Genomic DNA, 23,750 nt, shown 5'->3' with positions numbered 1-23,750 from the left:
ACATAGGTATTTAATTTGATTTTTACATGAAATGATGGGAAGCAAGAGAGTTTCAGGCCTTGACAATCATTTTTACTTTATGTAGGAATTACGCATATGATTGCCTGACAGTCTTAAACAGTTTTAAAGAAATAGTTCAACATTTTACAGAAATTAAACTTACTCTCATGTCTGTGCACAAAGTTCAGAACTAGAGCCAGAAAGGGATTAACTTAGCTCAGCGTAAAGACTGGAGGCAGGTGGAAACAGCTAACCTGGCTCTGTCCAGCAATGAAAAATCAGTCTTCCAGCACCTCTTAAAGGTCCAGTGTGTAAGATTTAGGGGGGGTATTTTGGCAGACATGGAATATAACATAGCAAGTATGTTTTCTTCAGTGTATGAGAAACTATGAATTGTGTTTTTGTTACCTTAAAATGAGCCGTTTATATCTATATGGGAGCAGCTCCTCATCTACGGAGATCTCCTTGTTGCATCGCCATGTTTCTACCGTAGCCCAGAATGGACAAACCAAGCACTGGCTCTAGATGGGGCCTTTTGCATTTTCACTTCAGCCAGCATAGTTAGCAGTCCCTCCGTGAAGAGAGTGACGGAAAAACGCAATTTTTTAAAATGTGAAACTGCTTTATTCAGTGTTTTTACTGGTTTAAGTCACTGGGTCCATTTGTTTTGAAGAGAAAGACACCTCTGTTGATAATGCTGCTCCTGCTAAAAACCTCCTAAACATCTGGATATTAAATTATCTGAGAAAAAAGATAAGCACACATAAGCAGGTACTAGGCTAGCAGCCCATCTGCAACAAGGCAAACAGCGTCTGAGAAACACTGATTTGCAACATGAAACTGCTTTATTCAGTGTTTCTACTGCTTTAAATCACTGGGTCCGACCTCTGCAGATAATTCATCTCCCAGTTAAAACCTCCTGAACGTCTGGATCTTAACTTATCAGAAAAAAAAAGGGGAGTATACGTTAGCATGTGCTAAGCTCGGGGCCAGTCTCCATCATGCCATACAGGGTTAGAGAAACACTGATTTGTAATGTGAAACTGCTTTATTCTGTGTTTCAACATGTTTAAATCACCAGGCCCATTTGTTTCCGAGAAGAGGAGACCTCTGCATATAATTCGGTTCCTGGTAAAATTCTCCTTAACAATGAGCACCGAGGGAATTCTAGCCAGAGGAAGTTTCAGCTGGTTGCAATCTGCAATCCTCACCACTACACGCAACTAAATCCCCCTAAATCTTACGCACTGTTCCCGTAAACTTCACCAATAATCCCATTGTATCTGATTTTTTAATCCAAACACAAACAGCAATGTAAAGGACAACTATTACAAAATTGTATCCACCCGACAAGCACCTCTATAACAGCCACAGCTCCAGCACTTGTTGTCAGATGTGGTTAGTGAGCACAGATTTATACTGTAGGTACCAAATCTGGCCACCCCACTGTGACAACAAGACTCCAGGAAATCACTGTCTGTGCCCAGCTGTTGTTGGTTGTAAGAGCTTACTGAGCTTCTCATTTGACTGTCAGACATAAAGTGAATTAGCAAATTTCGCAAAATGTTCAACTCTTCCTTAAGTGAGCGTGACCAACAACATGCCAATCCGATAAAATGATGCAGAAAACGATGAAGTGCAAACGAATAATAATTGTGATTGATACACAGAAAGAGGATATGCACTGAAGCTGCTCTATATGACACACAGACAATGATAATGCCCAAAATCCAGTCCAATCTTGACAACAGCAGGGCACAGTGACGTGACACATTCATCAATCTATCCAGCCATCATCTGTAAGCGGGTGTAGATGGATGAATCACGTTGTTTTAAGGTCTTGAGGGGCGAGAGGCGAGGACACCCTGGACAAATCACCAGTCCATCACAGGGCTGACATTATTCCCCAAAATCAATCATAATTAAGTCGGCAGTGTCCAATATGTCGATTGTAGCAGGATGCAATGGATTAGCTTGCCAATAAAAACTCTGTGCTGTATGTTTATTTGAGAATCACCTTGAGCGAAGTGCCCTTCAAATCAAACCATCCCCTGCTTTTCATGATGCTGATGTGCGAAAACCCATCTGTTACTTTATAGTCTCTTAGCACCACACACTGTGAGTGATGTGCGGGGAAAAAAACAAAGTCAGAAAGCTTAATCTGCTCGCCTCTCCATCGAAAGCACTGAGTAACATTTAGACCACTGTCAAGAGGTTGAGAGAGCAGATGGCCAGAGACATACAGTGCAGATGGCTTAAGATGAACTCTGTCTATGTGTGAGACCAGAGTGTCCAAAAGAGGGACAAAGACAGATTCAGCAAATGATTCAGAGAAAGTGATGATAGAAAACCCTGAAAAGCAATTTTGTAGAAAGTTTTAAACAAATGTGAGGGAGGATATCTCTAGCAAATGATGCATAACGAATTAAAAACAACTCAAAGCAACAGCAAATGGGCAGCTACAGCCTCACAGGCCTACTTACCTACCTACAAATAGACATGCTGACAAGCCTCCATATGTTACCATGCAAAATATGCCCCAAGAGGGCCAGTCCTTCTCCCTGATGAACAGAGAATAGCAGCAGAATCAGGGTCAACAACATCTCTGTGTCTTCATCTCGACAAATACCAGCATGCACCATCTTATATCTCTGGCTCTATATTATTCTCTCTGTATTGATTTTCGTTCCTGTCCCCTGCTTTGTCTGCCAGGATAAGATGTCACCACTTGAGTTGCTATGATATAATGAAATCCTTGAGCAAAAATACAGAGGGAAGAGGGAAGTGCACAGCTTGTACAGGTGAGATGAAAATCACCCACAATGTTTGTGTGATTATTGTGTGAAGCTGCAGTAAACAGCCTGGGTGTTTTATTATGTATTTCCGCCTTGCTTTTCCTCTGCTAATTGCTGGTATGTACTACAACTCTTTGTTCTTTGTTATTCTCTCACAATCCACTTTGTCACAATTTCTTCTGTTGCCTCTTTTCTTTTACAACCCACAGTGTAAATGCCAGAATAAACAGTTCAGAGAATAAAAGACCTCATGTTATGGGCTGCTAACTGCGTTCCCATACTCAAAGCTAAACCACACAGTCACCACAAAACCCGACATAATCACATTTTAATCTCCCTCAGAACATGATGAATACATTACGGCTGAATTTATCCAGACCATGGATGTGGTATATGAAAATAAAATAAATAGCCTTCTTCTCCGTTGGGCTGCAGGCGAGTTCCCATACTCCAGGCTATCACACAGAGACCCCGCAGAGCTCAGGGCTTATTTTTCCCATCGTGATAATGCCTGGCTAAGTGCTGATAGTTGACCTCAGTTCCATACTGTCAGTGCCCCTCATGCACAATGTTCCCATGAGTCACACATCTGGAAACAAAACATGGAACACTGGAAAGAATTTTGTATCCAAGGATGCTAATTTTACTGTGGTAGTGCTAATAGAGACTGCTCAACTGAGGCATAGAATTGGTCATTTACTGAAACTAAGGATGATTTTCCTCATCAGTGGACCTGTCAATTTGTTCTCTGATTAATCAATTCACCAATAAGTCTATTAAAAGTCAGAAAATAGTGAAAATGCTCATTACATTTTCCTAGAGTCCAAATTACTACCAAGTTTACAATGTTATGAAACAGCAACAGCAGAATTTCCTGTCAAAAGCAGCAAATCCTATTGTTGCTGTTTTTGCTCATATTTGAGAAGCCAGCAACGCCAGCAACTAAAGAGCAGTTTTGGCAATAAACGAATTAAATAACTGATCGATTACAAAACTAATCCTATGATTATTTTCCTGTCAACTGACTAAACTTACCTAAGTTATAGTTTCGGCAACACTATCACCCACAGACTGTATGAAAACAATTGACATAAAGGTTTGTGGACTCCTGTTTTAAGGCCTTGAGTTTGGCATTTTGGCAGTTGCCATCTTGGATCTTTGGAATCAGAGGTAACCCAAGGTGACCATTTTTGGACAAGAGGGTGGAGCTGTCGAGGAATGGAGGGTAGATCCTACTCGTGCAGTGCTTCTCAAAGTCAAAGATGCTTCCTTGGTGGGACGGGTCCTTCCAAGTTGGGTCCTACAGAGGCTAGGCAAGACTTCTTCCTAGCATTCTGTGAACACACATCGGAACAGGCTAGTGAGTTCCAGGTGTGCATTATCGAAGAGGTCTCGCCTTCAATTCTGGCAAATGCACTAAGAATTGTGGGTACCTCATGCCTACTGAGGATACATACATGCATCCTTGAAAATTCTCTGAAGGAAGTACTCGGCTCTTGGTAGAACTCTATGATCATTGGAACAGTCCTTTGGTGGGAGTTGATGACGTAGCCTCTTTGAAATTCAGCCATTTGAGGATCCTTCTTCGACTCACTCACAGCGGCCACGCCCATAATTATGCAGAACTCTAAGCCTTAATAAAATTTAAACCGGTGAGTGAAAATTAATTCCCTGAACAACTGTCATGAAGGGGGAAATTAGCGATAGAGACCACAACCCTGTTCCATGTTAATTTTTGCTGTTAAGCTGGTCTATGGGGGCAGCCTCTAGTGGCCATTCAAAGAACTGCAGTTTTGGGCACTTCCGCACTGGCTTCATTTTTCAGCCCCCGAGGTTGCTGCTTTCTGTCTTTGCTATTATCCATGATGATTGTACTGTATTTACTGAGTCGTCGTTCTAATGGGGACAATGCTGCTCAACTCTTTCATAAATAATGAATGCCAGCCTAATCTCATAATCAAAGTGCACTACCATTTTGTCTCGCTATTTGAATTGAAGATGTGGGATGCAGTTTAGAGGTAAGGTCTGTGGACAACATTGGCCAATGCAAATGTATTTCCACAATGTGAAGTTGTATACAGAGAGGTGTATGTGAAAGGCTACGATAGACATGAGCCAAACTTGGAAAAACAAACTTGCAACTTGGGGGAACACAGCCAAACCTACTGCAAATGACAACCATGTCAATGTTAAAAAGGGATTTCCTTTTACAACACTAACAACCATGTTGGAATAGCAGACAATAAAGAAAGATTGTTTCAAATGTGAGGAGAATGTAAGACAGTGTCTCTCTTTCAGTATTTGCTACTTAGTACACTATTTCTGCCATTTTTCACTATGCACTATGGTTCACCTTAAAAATTCACACAATAAAATGAGTAACGAGATCATCATAGCATGTACACAACTTTTTGTTAAAAATCCTACAGTGTTTTTGCCTTTAGTCGAGGTGTAAATCACAGTTAAGCACCTGCCAGTGATGGCTCAAGATGATGATGATTCATGACCGTCTAGAGTAAAACATTGCTATCTACTATAAACTATTGCGTGCTCAATGTGTGATTTTGGACATGGCGTCTCTCTATGTTAGTTAGGGTGCCATTCACAAAAAAGAAACATGGAGTGAGGGAGACCTATTTTTCCACGATGATGCAAGCTCCACACCATCCCTTAAACCTTCCAAACACATCTTGGATGAGACACAGATGACATGACAGCCAGAGTGTTCATTTCCCATCGTTGCCATCTCCTCTTCAGTCCTCTTGACCTTTTCAAATAAGCTACAGTCAAGTTAAGACAATAAGAAAAAATAAGATGGAGCAGTGAGCATGAATGTGACTGAGCAACCCAGTTGCCGGGAGACAAGGTTGACATTATACTTTTCTTCAAACCACAAATACGTTATATTTGTATGTTTCATATGTATCATATCAACGTTTCTAAAGTGACGTAGTTGCATTTATATATATGTGGTGACTTTGTCATTTGGAAGTGGATGGCACGACAACAAGGAGAGACAGCTGCCAAGTTGCAGACCACTGTTTGAGACCAACAAACAACAATGCCGCTTGCTTTTTGGCGAGACATCAGCGGTGACTGTGCCATCAAAAGCCGATATTTTAAGCCATGAATGGTATTTTTCTAACCATAAACAAGTGGTTTATGTGCCTAAACACAACCACATGTTAACCACACTGTTGTCGAAACGGAAAGTTTAAATATATCCGCTACACAATGATGTACAAATGTTACATACTCTTGCTTTACAGAAACGTGCAATGCCATCATATATTCTAGTGATTGGAATGAGGATGCTGTTTGTTTTGTTTATGCGTGTAAAATAGAGGGGGCTGCGGCACGAGGGTGCTGGTCACACATGTCACATCAGGAGGCATGATTATCCACCAGGATTACACTTTAATCAATCTAAAGCACTAGTCCCTGTCTGCCACTGTGCTAATCCCATCAAAGGAGGGCTCTTTCTGCCTGTCAGTTTATGCTCTTTCCATTCAACACCACGTTAAACCCCCCACAAAGCTGTATGTCAAGAGTCAACCGGGCTTCGGTCTGCAGACGTCGCGCTCCCACTCAGCAGCACTGCATCCTCCAAAAATTCATTCAGCTTCAAGGTGCTGCAGAGAGGATTTTCTCATTGACAAGACAAATTAATTGTGGCAATGCATTTTAATGTTAACGGTAACGTGAAAAATAGCATTTATGTTTTTGGCTATTATTGGTGACAGCCATAGTGATCCATTTTGTAGCCATGAAATGACAGTTTAACTAAACAAAAGAACAGTTTATGGCATGGTTAAAACCATTTGTCGACTGATGAATTAGTCGGGTAACAAAAATACTTACGGATGACAATAATTAATTAATCATTCAGGAGGTGAAGTCATTCATCGAGCAAACTTGCCAAACATCCAGTTGGCTGGACAAAACAGTATGAAGATGTTATCTTCAGTTCTGGGAAATTATGACTGTTTTGGACTGACTTGACTGTAGCTACATCACCCATTGGTTTGATTGACATTGATCGGCATTTTGGCCATTGCCAATGCCATCTTGAATTTTTGCAGCCAGAAGTGTCCATATTTGGCAAGAGGGTGGAGCTGTGGAGGATCGAGGGGTGGATCTGACTCACAGACTGTAGTGAAGCCTTGCAGACAGCGTGTCACTCAAGCCGCAACGTCCTTAAAGGGATAGTGCACCCAAAAATGAAAACTCACCCTTTATCTACTCACCCATATGCCGATGGAGGCTCAGGTGAAGTTTTAGAGTCCTCACAACACTTGCGGAGAAGCAAGGTTAGCAACACAACTCCACCTAATGGAGGCTTACGGCACCCCAGATTCAAACGTCCAAAAACATAATTGAAACCACAATATATCTCCATACTGCTTGTCCGTAGTGATCCAAGTGTACTGAAGCCCCGACATAAAAAGTTGTTTGGAAAAACGTCATTTGAACTTTGTTTTTAGCCTCATTATAGCCTGTAGCTCTGACTGCCTCTCTGTGCACCGCATACATGTGCGCTTGCGCATGGTGCACAGAGAGGCAAGTCTGGGGTGCCGTAAGCCTCCATTAGGTGGAGCTGTGTTGCTACCCCCTCTCCCCTTGGAACTCCACAAGTGTTATGAGGACTCTAAAACTTCACCTGAGCCTCCATTGGCATATGGGTGAGTAGATAATGGCTGAATTTTCATTTTTGGGTGCACTATCCCTTTAAATATGCGTAGCTTTATGTACAATTATCAGAAACGTTGATATTAGCTGTTTATTGTGCCAGGCTGTAAATATGTTTATTTCTGGTGTAAAGTTAAGCATATTAACATTAGTGTCTATGAGGACTGACTCACTTTTGAGGTCAACCTCAAGTGGCATTCCGTGAACTGCAGTTTTGGCACTTCTGCATTGGCTTCATTTTTCAGCTTTGAAGGCTGCTGGTGTTAACAAAAACAAAAAATGTATTCATGCTCTTACTCACATCAATAATGTGCATGCAACCACCCACCCACCCACACACACGCACAGAGACACACACTTTTTGTGAAATCTAAAATGCACTGTCACGGTTTCTTGGTAACTGACTTATCCTGGTTATTTTTAAGGTGCAAAAACACAAACATGCTTGCGCACACACACACACACACACACACACACACACACACACACACACACACAATGATAAAATTGGTCCTGAATTTGATGAATGATGCAACTTTTACATTCATAAATTTTCCATTTTAGGCAAAGCACATTAATCCTTTTATTATCACCAGGGTTTAATCAGGAGGTGAATCATGTGAACATCAGAATGAAAACAGATGAACACTTGAATTCAGTTACTGTACGAATAACTACATCAGGAGCTGTGTGTGTATATGATGAAAACACCACTCTTTCATCTCTTGTCTCGTGGCCTCACTCTTACACAGCCCAGATGAATGGATGGATAGAAAGAGGGAGGGGTGGAATGAGAGTGATTTGAAAGGGAAAGAGAAGTCACTAAGAGACAGAGGTACTTAAAAAGGAAGACACATAGCTTACGAGCATTCAGGATAAAAATAACCTCGGAGCCAGGAAGAGATTTTCTTTTTTCTGCAGACCTCTCTCCATCCATTTGTGCATGCATGTAGACCTACTGTACATGGTGTGAGAGCTCAAAGGGAGAGAATCAGGCTTTCAGCACTGATAGAGGAGAGAGCTTTAACACACACATACTGTACTGACACCTCATACAGAGATCCAAACTAACCATAAATCTACTGGCAGATCAGCAGCCACGGAGGTAGCGGTTGTCCAGATAGCCTACATCTTTTCACAGTAAACAGACAGATGGCCACCTACGATGATGTGCCAGATACATGTGCAAAACAGTGAGACAATCAGATAAAGAGACAGGACAGGACTGGACCAAACAGACATACTAAACACAACCCATCTGCTTGATCCTGGTGAGTAAAATTGGGTTTGTTACGCAGGCTAGTTATTTCTCTCCATAATAAACCACAGTTGGCACAAACATCCCTAACTGAAATGGTTTAGGACAAATCTGGGGCTCTGGGTTGTGGCCAAATTGCCGCATTGCATAGAGAGCTCTGAAGCGGCTTAGTCAGCTGCAAGACAATGCACAGCGGTGGCATCATGACACAGAAAAACAAAGCGTCAGTGGGTCACTATTGGTTTGTGTTTGTGCAGCAATGCAGGCTGGCAAAGCATGTGTTGGCTTTAGCTCTCTACTGGGAGAAGGCATGACCACACAGCAGGAACAAAGTGTGATGTACCCGGGCCTGATGGCGCCCACGGCCATTTTCCTTATTCATATATATATATATACATATATATATACATGAATATGTATATATATAATCAATGGATTCAAAAGGTAATTTTCAGTTTTGATGTTTGTTTGTTTGTTTTTTGAGAGTAGTCCTTGTCCCAAAATTTGGACAGTCAGACATAAATGTACCCAAACATAAATGTAAACAAACCTTAAATTAAAGTTAACAGCTGACCTCACAGTCATTATTTCATTTGACATGCCGGAACAGACAGTCAACACAAAAATGTGTCCCAGTCCAAATATCGCAGACTGCACTTATTGTGAAACAAGACAACAGAGTTTACAGTAATGCTAGCTGCTCTGTGAGGCTTCACTTGGGCACAATGTTGCTTTGAGCTTAATGCTAACAGCAGCATGCTATCAAGATCACAATGCCAACATGCTTATGTTTAGCAGGATTGCACTGTTTGTATGTGCTACATATGACAACGAATGCACCACAAATATAGCCCACGTAATCAGGAAGGCTGCCATCACCTGACCAATTAGCTGCAGGGAGGAAAGAAGGAAATAGTATTAAGACTGAAAAGTCCATGTAAGGGAACCGTAGATGAATAATAATACCTAAATACTGAATGCCAAGATGGCACCTGTTACGTCCTATGGAACTGCTCGCTGAGGGCATAAAAAAGTTCCCCCCAGTTTACTTTTGAATATGCGCAGATGTTAGTGTTGTGTAGTTCGCAAAAAAATCGTTCAAAAGAACAAATCTGTTGAGTGAACTTACTGAACTGAATCACTTCCAGAACTGATTTGTTCAGTTCTCAGTTCAGTTGAGCTCAGCAGCGAGCGTGCAGGCCGGGAGCGGAACTGCCGATTCAGTTCGTGCAAGCGATGAATCACTCTTGAGTCACGAGGCAGCCAGGGTGCAGGGAGGGACTGCCTACCGCATGACGAATCACTCTGTGAACGAATCACTCGGTGAACGACGTAACCCCGATCCCAGAGTTATTCAAATAATTTCTTCCCAGCAATACACTTTCATAGGGACCGTTTTCTCCAAGCTAACGGCTAATGTCTCACCAGTGCAGGGCAGACACAGCAGCTGCTCAGCCGCGTATCAGTTCAGTGAGTCGGACTATGCAGTACATGGTCAGGGCTCCTCCCGCCAAGCACTGAACGATTCGGTGAATGAATCTTTTGAACAAATCTTTTTAATGAACTGATTCTAGTGATTCAGTAACATCTAAAGAACTGCTTTGCCCATCACTAGCAGATGTGTTTCTCCCGCTGGCCCCACCCACAGGTTACCCCTTGGCTCATAGACATTACATTGTGATAATGTCATGTATTTCTAAATCATTTTCTCGCCATTTTTACAGGTATAGAACCTCTGTTGTTTGCAGTTTTTGGCCACAGGGGATTTTTTTTTTTGCTGCAATATCATGAATGGCCACTGGGACAAATTGGATGCAAGGCTGAATGGCATTCCTGGGGGCCTGAGGGAAACATGTTGAAGGGTGAAGGAAGGGTCAAACAACACAGGATTTTCCCCTTGAGACAGGTGTTCAGAACTCTACGAATCCAAGTGAACTTTGAGTTATTTAAGGTACGTCGTCACCATGATGCTTTTCCTAACCCTAACCAAAGTAGCTTTATGTTACAACGAAATGTCATGTATGGGGCGCTAATTCGTTAAACACACCTAGCTAACACCTAGCACTTAACACAAAATTCAGCCGAGGCTGATGTGACTGTCACTGGATTTGCAGGTTATTTGGTCAAAATAAATGATGAATGTCCATCCTGTAATTGTTGAGACATTTCACTCTGGGCCACGATGGACCAACCGACATTACCATCTCTGGAGTCAGGTCACCAGCATGGCTAACAACATCAGTGTAATTAGTAAAATGGAATAAAACAAAACAAATGTAGAGCTATGAATACAGAGCCCAAAGGAAAAAACGCTGTAATTGCATAATGACATGCTGACATATAAATTCGAAAATGCTTTCAGTTCTTCCATTAGGTAAAAATATGTTACAGCAGTTCTGACTTTGACTTCTGCACTGCTGTTCATTTATTGCACATTCCTCCAACGCTGCAGCCCAACTGCCTTCAGAGCTAGATATTGATTACATATTTTTTGAGTGCATCTTCCGCACTGACGGCTCCTTTCTGTTGTGCTTCTATTGTATGCATCCACTATGAAACTGTGTGCAGATCCGCAACCCTGCCACGAAAATCTGAAACATTTATTATACTGGATGGTTAAAATAATTCACAGTGACAGCTGACCAAGCAGGCTAATTTGAACAGGAAAGCCTTCTCTATCCGTTTGTAAATGTGCGGTACAACCAGAAATCATAGTGGTGGAGAAACTCATTTGCTCTGAGGCTTGGCCTGGGCTCAGACGAGAATTTCATTAGGACCTTAATGTTGCTAAGGAAATACGAATGCGGTGCAATGAAATCTGCTCCAAAGCGTGAGTGTACTGGTGCTACCGAAACCCTCATTTAAGATGCCAATTATATCAGAGGTGCAGATTCTGCTCTCGCACTCGTTCCCCTCTCGCCCATCACTGCTGTCTCCTCTCATCGTCTATCCTTCTTGCTTTTTTCTTCCCCTTTCTACCCTCAATCTTTCACTCTCCCTCCTTCCCTTCCTCCATCTCTCTGCATCTGATTTGCTGGATGCAAAAAAGAGATGGCTCAGTGTTTCAGGAACCCACTGCTGACTGATAGAAATATCTGATTGGGAGGCAGACATGCAGGCAGAAAGATAGATAGCCGGGGTAAACATGGCCTCTGGAATGCTCTGCTGACATTCTTTCCCTGCTGCTCAAACTCATTCATTCATTTAATGTCTCTCTACTAGGCCCTCCTATAGCTGACATGGGAGCGGTGAGCTGAAAGAAGGTTTCTGTCTCCCTCCACCCATCATCCCTCCCTCCTTTAGAATTATTTTATTTGTCTCCCTGCTTTCATCTGGGCTATATCTCTCCCTGCTTCGCTCATTTTCTACTCCATTCATTTCTTTATCCTTAAAATCAAGCGCAAGATCATCCCTCTGTTTCTTCTATCTCATTATGTCCATTTCTCAGATGCTGCACACAGTAAACACTGGGCAGGATCCTATCTGTCTAGCGAAATGCTTTCTAGCACTGGGATGAAAGGCATGCAGCACTGACTCAAAATTAGGGGCTATCTGTTATCTGATTGGCTGACATGGAGAGCTGTCTGTGGATTTTAGTTACCGGGGAGAACAGGGAGATAATGGCACTGTGTCAGCAACTTCTTCAGCTGCAGGGGCCAGAAGAAGATAGAAGTAGATAGGATGTCCAGTCCTATGTGTTGTCACAGTTTTAGTATATCTGAATTTTAGTTTTTACTCTCTATAACCAGACTCTAGGAGTCATCTTGTGAACTGTGTGACCAGGCTCTGCAAACATCACTGTGAGGCGAAGCAAGAAAAAAAAAATGAATGAATCAAAGTATGAACATATGTGAACACATATACAGTACACTTTCTCTCTAAAAATGCCTTGAAGGGTGACTCAGAATTGTTCACTATACGCTGATGAAAGGAAGTTTTTCCTCAGGATTTACTCAAATAATTTGCCTTCTGCATGAGTCACAGTTGTTGTAATCATAATACCACTGTCCAAAAACAACTTCACTGCTTAAAGGTCCAATGGTATAGGGTTTACTGTAGGGGCATATATTGGCAACAATGGAATATAATGAGTGTGTTTTCTTTTGTGTTTAATCCCCTGAAAATTAGAATTGTTGTGATTTCATCACCTTAGAATCAGTTGTTTATATCTACATAGGGAGCAGGTCCTCCCCTATGAAAATTGCTATGTTGCACCGCCACTTTCTTGTGGTAGCTCAGAATGGGCAAACCCAATGCTGGCTCTACATGGGGCCATTCACATTTTTCGTAAGGACTACCATAGCTGGAAGTCCCTCCATGTCAAGGTGGCAGAAAAACACTGATTGTTAAATGCAAAACTGCTTTATTCAGTGTGTCTACTGGCTTAAATCACCAGTTCTGTTTTGGAAGGAAAGGGAGATCTGTGGACAATTCAGCTCCAGGTGAAAGAAGTTGGCTGGATCTTAAGTTATAAGAGAAAAAAGTGAGCACACATTGGCAGATGGTAGCCTCACAGCCCAACTCTGACATATCAAAAAGCATCAGAGAAACACTGATTGCAAGAGACCTCTGCAGATAATATGGCTCACAGTAAAAACCTCCTGAATGTCTGGATCACAAAAAAAGGTGAAATAGAGTGCTCCAGGGATGATGTTCTTCTGAAGGCCGAGGCAAAAGTTAGCGTCCTGGTTTGCTAGTCAAAAAGCCTGTGGGATTTTTGCATTGTTTTTTGGATTATTGCAGAAAATAAGCTTTTTAAACTTACACATTTTGTTCATTTTGTTTTGATTTTTGAAGCCTAAACTCAATCGCCAGAAGTAAAAAGCTACCGTTAGACTATAAATGAACTACACCACAGTTGCCACCACAACATGGCTGTAAAGCTGTGCTCAGAGTGATGATATTCTGTAGTCATCTAGCCACTTGTTAGCTGTTTTTTTTAAGACGGATGGAACCTTCAAAATTCACAAGTGAGGGTATTTACTGACAGATTTTATGTTGTAGAACAAAACGTGAAAGTCTCTTAGGCTTGTTGGTGAAGATTCTCAGTCATCCAGGTCATGGTAATCGTAAGTGCTAATATCACAGGCAACTGGACTTGCTTGCATTTCTTGAAAAATTCAAGAAACACAAGCAAGTCTAGTTGCCTACGATAATAGCACTTACGGTCTCTTAAGCTTGTGGTCAACCTATTGACTTTGAGACGAATTTTAAAATGCTAGCTCATTTCCGGGTTTTCGGATTCATTCCTGGTGTACTTTATAGGAATCCTTTAATGTACAAGGTATTCCCCTTTCATTCATTTGTTGTACTGTTGGGGAATAAACTACAATATTTCAAAGCAGTTTTGCAACATTGATATTTCAGATCAGAAGCTGGATTTCAAACGAAGGATGGCTTCAAACGCTGGGCCCTGATTGACAGTCAGAAGAGGCCTCCCTGATGATACAATCTTGCTGATTGGAGCCATTCATGGTGGGTGTGCCAGTTCAAGTGCTGCAATCTAGTCTGATTGTGTCACAGTGACACCTGCGCCTTCCCTCTCTCCCTCCTCTTATCCCTCCGACTCTTTTTTTTTTTTTCTCTCTGTGGTAGAGTAGTCAGGGGCCGCCTCCTTCAAGAGGATGGACAGTGGATTTGGGGATGCTAAGGGCTCAGATGGCTGCAGCCACAATTCTCAAATTAGCTTGAAGGGGGTCAGCCCTGTCTGATGTATAAATTCAAAGTAAGGAACCCTTGAATGGAAACACAGTTGTAGATCTAGCTATTTTTTATCTACTGCCCTATTGTCAAATTTCCTTTGAGCTACAGTGGCAGGTTTCTTTGGATTTCAAGCAATTTCTGTTTGTTTGCCTGCTTCTTACCTGTTGCCTGCCAGCTGTGTATGTTCTGCCTGCCAAGTCTGCAGTATTTGTTTGCCTGATCCTGTCTGCCTGTCACCGAGCGTTACCCTCCATAAACTGCCTTTTTACTAACATTTGAATCTTTTTGCCTGCTGCCAATGGAATCCAGTTGTGAGCTAATTCCTTTCTATCTGAAAGCACACAAAATTCATTTTATCTGTCCACAGAGAGACATTTATGCCACAAACTGTGTTTAAAACACTTCACTGACGCACAATACATACTTTGTAAATACTTTAATGGTCTTTGCTTGTTAAGAATATTTTTGTTGTTACACAGTATTACATAAATCAGGGGTTTTCAACGTTTTTCAGGCCAAGGACCTTTTAGCTGAAAGAGAGATGGAGCAGGGACCCCCTACTACATGCATTGTATAAAACTGGGTTGTATACTAAACATTCCCTTTTATAGTGCATACCTACGCTATTAAAAGAGTAATTAGTGGTTGATTCATATTTTCATACATCATGTTTGTTCCTGAGGTGAATGGTATTTAGGACTCTCTTGCTCAAAAAGTTACAAAACGATCCATGGATGGATTACTGAAAGGGACTACTGGGCACAGGTGCAGGGAGCCAAATGGTCAGGGGGCCCCTAGCCTTCACTTGCAAAATGTCACTCAAATTATCATGTTCCGACCAGAAAGAGACTCAAAATGACCACAAAAAGACAAAGAGATGCAAAGGAAGTGCAAAGAGACAAAATAACTACAAAAATGGACAAAACAACCACAAAGAGACACAAAACGACTACAAGGAGACATAAAATAACCACAGGGAGGCATGAAATTGTTATAAAGCCACATAAAACAACCAAAAATACATCAAATATCCTCAGAAAGACACAAAATAACCATAAGGAGACACAAAATGAGCACAAAGAAACACAAACCCACTAAAAGCTGCATAATGACTACAAAGAGACGCAAAACTAACCCAGGTGGAGAGGTAGTGGGGTCTTAAGCATAGCATAGCTCCTAAGCATATCTATGCTTAGAGGCCCATTGTCTCGTAATCCGTTCATGACTGTGGCTCACAAAAGACTATGGCCCCACACTTGAAATAATAATAAAGCTAATTCCGTCAGGAACACTTAACTCAAAGAAAACCTAATTTCCATTTGCAGTATTATATTTGGCAGTATGGCTCTGTTCTGGGGCCTCTCTGTCTTTCCTCAGGCCTATGCAGAAAGCCTCTTCTGTGCCTATGTGGAAAGCCTAAGGCGGAGAGAGTACACCTCTCTGCCCTTTCACGTGCAAACAAGGAAAATCTGAGGCAGAAGGAGCGAACCTTCCTGCCCTTCCCTGCGCCTACATGGAAAGCCTAAAGAAAAGAGAGCAGCATCAAAGACCCCCAGGGAACAGGGCAGAGCCAGCATCAATGACAAACAGAAATGACACTGATAAGTCAGACACAACATGAAAAGGAGGAGCTGGGGTGGAGGCAGGTTGCAAAGCAGCTTGCAGAGGAAGCAGCAACAGTAGGCAGGCCAGAGCAGTTTAAATAGGGCACCCTGAGATATCTCCGAGGACCACATAGGGGTCAGGGACCCTCTGTTGAAGACCCAGAATGTAACCTCTAAATGTCTGGCAGATTTACATTTGGTTTCCTGAAAATTCAGTCAGAACGCACCACAACATCTGCGGATATGTGTGTATGCACGTAACAGAAAACACTGGGCAAACACTCTGAGATACGGAAATGTCCGCCTGGTCCCTGGTGGGAAACGAGTGTTTTAGCAGCTCCAACAACAAGCTGCGAGAAACTGAAATGCACAAACACACACTCACAGGTGGAGGAGCAGACAAGGGTTAGGGCTCATTAAATCTCAGTCAGGCAGCAGCTCCACTGAGGCCAAACACTCTGCTACTCACACGAGAAAGGTTCTTACTGAGGCACACACACACACACACACACACACACACACACACACACACACACACACACACACACTTCTGAAAGCTCATAACCTGGAAGCTTACAAGCAGCCATATGTGTGAATGTGTGTGCACCAACACTGGATTCTTGTGCAGTGTGCTTTCACTCTCTCACACCACAAGCACACAGACAGTCATATGCAGCAGTGAGGCATTCATCTGTTGATCTACATTCCTGAGCTTCATGCAAGCCATCTCACCAGCGTCAGTTTGAGAGATGGGAGGAACATCAAACAAGCTTTGCGAACACACACACATAAACGCACTTGTCTCTCCCCTTCACTCGCTCCCACTCATCTTGTCATCTTTTTTCTTCCTTTTCATCTTTGTTTCATCTCTGCCTTTCTTGTGCTCTTCTTTACTTCCATCATCTCAACTGTGTGTGCTTTGACCTCTGGGAAAGCACTAACTACCTGTATACCCCTTTTCCACCAAGATTAGCATGTGTATGGTGTTTTATTTACCATGAGTAAACCTGCTAAAAACAAGTGATATAGACTCCTTTCCAATTGCCAGTAGATCAGCATGGTGTACACGACTCTGCTGCAGATGAGTAAGCCTTTCTGTGTGTGTGTGAGTTTCAGTGTCACGGACAGGCCAGGCCAACAAACAGTAGAATGGACCATAGAGGCCAGTGAAATTTTAATACTAGTTACTTTTTTGAAACTCTTACTTATTAAGTCTCTCTCTCAAACTAAGTGCGGACTCATTTGCTTGGGCGGAGATGGACAGTATTTTGTGGTGGCACGTCATTGCCTTTCGCTGGAGGCGATAAATATTGGTGACTACTGCAGAATCGTTTGACCCGGGTGTAAATGTCGATTAAAACCTTTCCCATTGCATTAAAAAGCCAGATGTTAGCAGGTGTTGGTGGGTTTTTTTGAGAGTGAGAAAGGGGCTTTGGAAAAAACTGAGGTAAGTCTAGGTGTGTGTGTGTGTGTGTGTGTGTGTGTGTGTGTGTGTGTATGTGTGTTGGTGGTGTAACAATACACGTATTAGTACTGAACAAAGTACGAGGCTTTGGGTTCAGTACGCATTACAAACTACATTACAACTATTCTGTTAGCCTGGAAATCCAGACTCAAATCTAGAAAGATTTGGAGTCTGGCCCTCACCAATACACCCTTCCTATCCAAGGGGTGGCACTAACTGAGGCATTTCAAATGCTGCCGCATGCAATTGAATAGCACGATAGCCAATCAGAGCAAAAAACAAGGTGACATATTCATTGCAGTAAGCCCCATTTGTTTGCCGAACAGTGGGGCTAACTGATATATTATGCTTTTGCCGTATCCCGTCGGAAAAACAGCAAAAACGTCCTTCCTGGAAAGAAGGCTTCTAGGGCAGTCTTCTGTTTCTCTCTCAAGGAAAAAGAGTAGTTGGCTTAGCGTTTCTTCCAGAGCTAAACTGAATGCACGCGGTCCTTCGGCAGCTGCCATCTTAGCTGTTTACTTTTCGGCTCCTACGGCACAGCGCTGTCTTCATCATGTTACGCCCCCCCAGAGCCCGCCTCTGTCAGATAGACTGATCTGATTGGTCCGATTGGCGATTCAGCGGGTTCTGCTCGTCGGGGCCATATTCCTGTGCAGTGCAAATTTGAATTTGCTAGGGGCGGGGCATCTGGATTTCCAGGTTACTATTCTGTTACTTTGTAAAAGAAAATATACAGCTTAAACTGTCTTTAATACAGTATAATGTCCTCCTTGCTACTGCTACGCTAAGCTAGCTTGTCTCAAGATAGTTAGTAACCTGATCATAAATGCATGATCTTCCAATAACCTACAGGTCTGGTGCTTGGACCCACTTTGGTTTCGCTGTAAATTATGAGGACAATGGACAATTTTAAAAATCAAGGAAATGTGTCTTTCTACTTTCTACTTTTTTGCTGTATTAAAGATGTACTGGATCATAACATTTTAAATCAAGCTAAGTGTGTATGTGTGAGAAAGAGAAAGAGACAGAGTGCCATAGAGTCATTTTTTTTCTTTGGCTTGCAGATTGAAGACACAAAACTTTCATAAGAAAAAAAGTTGTCAGATCGAAAAAGCATGTGTTGACGTTATCCTGTGAATGAGTTTGGGGGGTTTGGAGTGAGAGACAAATATAAAAACCATCAGTAAGTAAAAACTGGTGCACTAAGGCCCACACATAAGCACACAAGGATAACACAACAGTCAAGAAAATGCTCAAAACGACTTAAAAACCTGCACACACAAGAGGAATGAATACTGCAAAATCTTAAGCGCCAGCAGCTCACACGTTCTAAAATGACCTTTAAATGAATGACATCAGAGTCTAGATGCATTTTGACAGAAAGAACAAGAAGTTTGAGATGGGAAGCAGCTCATGGAAGTGGCTCGTGACTCATTTGGAAGTTCACAAGTTTAAAATGTAAAATCTAAAATCCTCAAATACATACACACACACACACACACACACACACACACGCTAAGCAGAAAGACATACACATTGACATGTCTACATTTGCAATTCTATACAGCTGCTGCTGTTCCACTTCTTGCTGATAGAAGCACAAGTCTGCTGGCACTGCAGCTCTGCAACTGGGTGATATTGGTCTGTGCAGGTTTGGGGTGTTCGCAGAGACGATTTTGTGTTACTGTGCTCAGTGTGTGCCAGTTCTGTTTGTTTCTCTTTTAATCACACATTTTGGAACCACACACCTGAGAAATATGTCTGTAGACATCTCTGACTTGCTCTACTAACCTCCTAAAGGATGTCACTTGTTCCTCTCAGTCATCCATCCATGCAAGTTGCATGCAGCATTTAAAGTAGCAGCAGATAATCTGCGAGAAAATCAGGTTCCCCTGGCTCCTCCTAGTGCTCCTAATGACATCTGCAAGAATCCACCACACCTAAATGAAAACACCCAATCACAGCCAGGAGGAGACTTATTTGTGGGATTTATATTTCTAAATCGAATCAACAGCGTACCTCCAGAGTAGGCTCCACGTCGACGTAGAGCCTACGCTGTACCCTAAACTGTAGCCTGACGTGCACCTCCCAAGAAATGTAACTACACAGTGCAGCAACGCAGACCTCCTGTAAGCTGAAACCATTTCAGTGGAAACAAAGCTTTTATTTACTTTAATTTCACAGATAAACAATAAATTGTGAAGAGGAAATGAGTAGAGGAAAACTCAGATTGTTGCTAGGTTAATTTATAACAATGTAAAATGTCATAGGCTTGTGCTAATAATGTTAGCATGTTGTATTTGTTTGGAAAATGTGTTAAGTATAAGACAGTTTTGTCAGTGAACCTCGTGTGTTGTAATGGAGCATAATTTTGTAACGTGACGTTACCATTGTTAAATGTTACTGTTGTCCCTGGCTTCGTATGAGTGAAGGAAAAGTCTGCTAGCCGCTAGGCTAATTTATACTATGTAAAACGCCATAGGCTTGCGCTAAAAACATTGGCATGTTGTATTTGTGGGGAAAATGTGTCCAGATAAAGACAAGCGCTTTGTCTGTGAATCCTGCAAATTATGATTAAGCAGATCTGTGTGCTTGTGTTTGAAATTGTCGCTATTAAGCCATGTTTAATGTGTGTTTTGAATCAACAATTCTTTATAGAACTTCACTATAACCCTGCCGCTGACTAGTGTTTTGGAGGTGACACAGACCCACCACCGCACACGTATAAATGCTCTCATAGGCCACGTGCAACACTGCCCCCCTCCCCATGCATGCTCTCTATTATTCAACAACAGCGTACACGGCAAAGATAACAAAAAGCTTGCTCTCACTTTCACAGAAGAAGACTGTGTTGCAGTGCAGATGTTGCAGTGTATGCTGTTGTTGGCACAGGAGGGATGGGCAGTTTTTTCACTGCTGGTGGTTGTTTCTCATTGAATGTGTTTGCAAAGCTTCCTGAACCTGTGCGCTGATATTGCGCTTGACTGATAGCGTACTCCTCCTGGCTCCGATTGGTTATTTTTGTTTAGGTGAAATGGAAAATGGAAATCTTCACCTTTAATAAGCTGGTACCATCAAGTATTTCACATATTGCCTGAAAGAATCTTAAATATGAAATCAATTATCAAAATAGTTTCACATTAACTAATTTATTAATAGACTCATTGTTTCAGGCTTAACATATCTCCCCTTCTTTTTTACTTTTAGTCAGTCTGTTGACCAAAACTAGGAAATAGTCTTAAATGAGCTATTTCCGACACCAACCCCTGACTTGGTTTGATATAACAGTTAAATCCCTCAGAAATCCCACTATTGTCCAGCAGCCACAGTGACAATCACAGCTCTCTATACTCTCACATAGTTGTGGTTTACCCACAATCTCTACTTGCCACTCATGCTGTCAGCAAGAGCAATGGGAGGCAATGCAGATAGTAAGCAACAGTCACTGAGTGTGTGTTTGTGTGTGTGTGTTTCTGCACATTTCAGTCAGCGAGCTCACATTGAACAGACTTATAATGTGGATGCAGAGTATGTTGATGACTGAGGTTAAGGCTCTGGTCTTGTCACCCCAAAGTGCGGCACAGTAGAGACTGGGGAGTGAAGATAATAAACCAATTGGGAAAACTTATAATCAAGACCCTGCAGGTGGATGCTGAGGTCAAAGTGGGACTTGGGAAATGCTGTAATACTGACCAGCAGCAGGAACAGGAACAGGAGTGTTTGCAAATTGTGCAGTAAGGCAGCACAGGGAAAGATCCTAAAAACAGAGTGTGCATAAATAGACTGCAGTGCAATAAAAGTGCACTAGATATACAACATTTTTCAGTGAATAAAGTATGTCTTGTTTGAGTTTGGAAGAGGAACTCTAGTCTGCAGAGGAAACAACATTTTCTCAACCTTCATAAGAACACAAACTGTATCCACATTCGATGTATTTATACACACGCAAGCATCTCAAACATTCAAATATACACTCAGAGAGCCAAAGGTTATTTCAGGTTCAAAATACACAACAGCCTCCCACAAACACACACTCACACACACACACATATGCATGCACACACTCAATAAGTCTTTTGACTTTTTGCAGGGAGTGGTCACTTCCAACAACACTCAGACAGGAAGTTCCTGCCTCCTGCAGCCAGCCAATCACAACACAGCATACGGTGAAGAAGGTTGCATTAGGAAGTCCCACGTTCCCCTGTGCACTCTCGACTCCTCACACGACAGACTCTGTTTTTTCCTGCCTGTCAATACCAGGAACCCATTAAGGAGCAGTGGTGGGGATACAACGTAGGGAAACAATGTGAGGATGGACCTAGCCATTGTTCCTCACCGTTGCTACTTGAGAGATGTCCGGTTGTGGTTCTTTATTTCGGGTTGAGCTGCGGTGCAGGAGCTTGTTTTAAATTCTACCTGAAGACATGGGTGTATAAATTATGACTCACTGGAAACTACACCTGACCCTTGTCTTTTAAGGGTCATACTGGGGTTAATTATGTTAGCGTCTCACTGTAGGGCGGTTTTGGGAATGTGTACAAGCGTCTTATTTTTGGTGCATGAAACCCTCTGGCTCCCCCTTAGACGTCCTTCCCCCTCACCTTGTTAAAGAGACCAGCAGGGCTATAGGGCCAAATGTCCAAAGAATCATGAATGAAGGCCTGGCAGGAGATGTACCAGCAAATTTTAAACATGCTGTGGTGCAACCACTGATTAAGAAGCCCAGCCTCGATGCCTCTGTCCTATCCAATTTTCCCGTTTCTTTCCAAAGTTTTGGAAAAAATTGTGCTTGTCCAATTGATGTCATTTTTGAACACTCATGGCATTTTGGAAGTGTTCCAGTCCGGTTACAAAGCACTCCACAGTACCGAGACTGCACTCCTAAGAATTTTCAATGACATATTTTTGGCCACAGACTCTGGTGACTCTCTCATTCTTGTGCTGTTAGATCTCACTGCAGCGTTTGACACTGTAGATCACATTATTTTGCTTTCCCGTCTGGAGCACTGGGTTGGCATTAAAGGTTCAGCCTTGGAGTTTTTCAGGTCATACCTGTCAGGGAGAACCTTCTGTGTCAGCCTGGGAGACGCTACATCCTCCACAGCATCTCTCCACTGCGGAGTGCCACAGGGCTCAATCCTTGGGCCAATTTTGTTTATGCTGTATCTGCTCCCCCTAGAATCCATTTTTAGAAAACATGGTGTCTCCTTCCACTGTTATGCGGATGACAGTCAAATCTACCTGCCTCTAAAACGAAACCATCCTGACTTCTTAAAACCCTTGTTTACATGCCTGGAAGATGTCAAAGCATGGCTGGCTTTAAACTTTTTAAATTTTAACGACAGCAAAACTGAAGTTATGGTGTTTAGTCCCAGCAGTGCACATGTGTTTCCTCCTGGTGATCTAGGCCCCCTTGAACCTTTCGTGAAGCCAACAAAAAATCTAGGGGTGAAAATCGACTCTGACCTAAAGTTGGACAAACAGATAAATGATGTAGTGCGAAAGAGCTTCTTCCAGCTCAGGAGGCTGTCCAAGGTTAAATCTTTTCTATCACGTTCTGTTTTTGAAACTGTAATGCATGCTTTTATGACATCCCGCCTTGACTACTGTAATGCCTTGTATGTTGGTGTTAGCCAGGCCTCCATCTCTCGCTTACAGTTAGTCCAGAACGCCGCTGCTCGTCTGCTAACAGGTACACGTAAGCAAGAGCACATTAGCCCTGTACTTGCCTCCCTCCGTTGGCTGCCTGTGCGCTATAGGATTGATTTGAAAATTCTGCTTTTGCTTTCAAGCGCCTTAACGGCTTGGCACCCATCTACCTCTCCGACCTGCTGGAACCCTATGTCCCTCCAAGGTCTCTCAGGTCCTCCGATCAGCTTCTCCCGGCCGTCCCTAAATCCAGGCTGAAGCTCAGGGGAAACCGGGCTTTCGCAGTGGCAGCCCCAAAGCTTTGGAACGAGCTGCCTCTGCATGTTAGGCAAGCCCCCACTCTGCAGGTGTTTAAATCACGCCTCAAGACACATTTTTATTCTTTGGCTTTTTCAAGCACAGCCTGAGTGATTGGTGTTCTTCATGTGACACTGTGTATGTTTTTATTTATGAGTTGTGATTGTGAGTTGTTACTTGTTTTTCTTTTACTTAAAGCACTTGGGTCTCAGCTCTGTTGTTTTAAATGTGCTATATAAATAAATTGGTATGGTATGGTGCATTTAAGGGAACTCTGGCATTCAAGCTTT

The 23,750-nt window shown here is 42.4% G+C and overlaps 1 protein-coding gene across 2 annotated transcripts in view; it reads right to left on the bottom strand.

The window, feature by feature from the left end:
• kank4 (KN motif and ankyrin repeat domains 4) overlaps window positions 1-23,750 on the bottom strand; it is a 93,524-nt gene that overhangs the window by 58,986 nt on the left and 10,788 nt on the right. The window lies entirely within an intron of this gene.

The sequence above is a fragment of the Epinephelus moara genome, chromosome 10 (genome assembly GCF_006386435.1).
Source record: "Epinephelus moara isolate mb chromosome 10, YSFRI_EMoa_1.0, whole genome shotgun sequence".
In the NCBI taxonomy this organism is placed as follows: Eukaryota; Metazoa; Chordata; class Actinopteri; order Perciformes; family Serranidae; genus Epinephelus; species Epinephelus moara.
The sequence above is the reverse complement of the archived record's forward strand: the minus strand, read 5'-3'. Positions and strand labels throughout refer to the sequence as shown.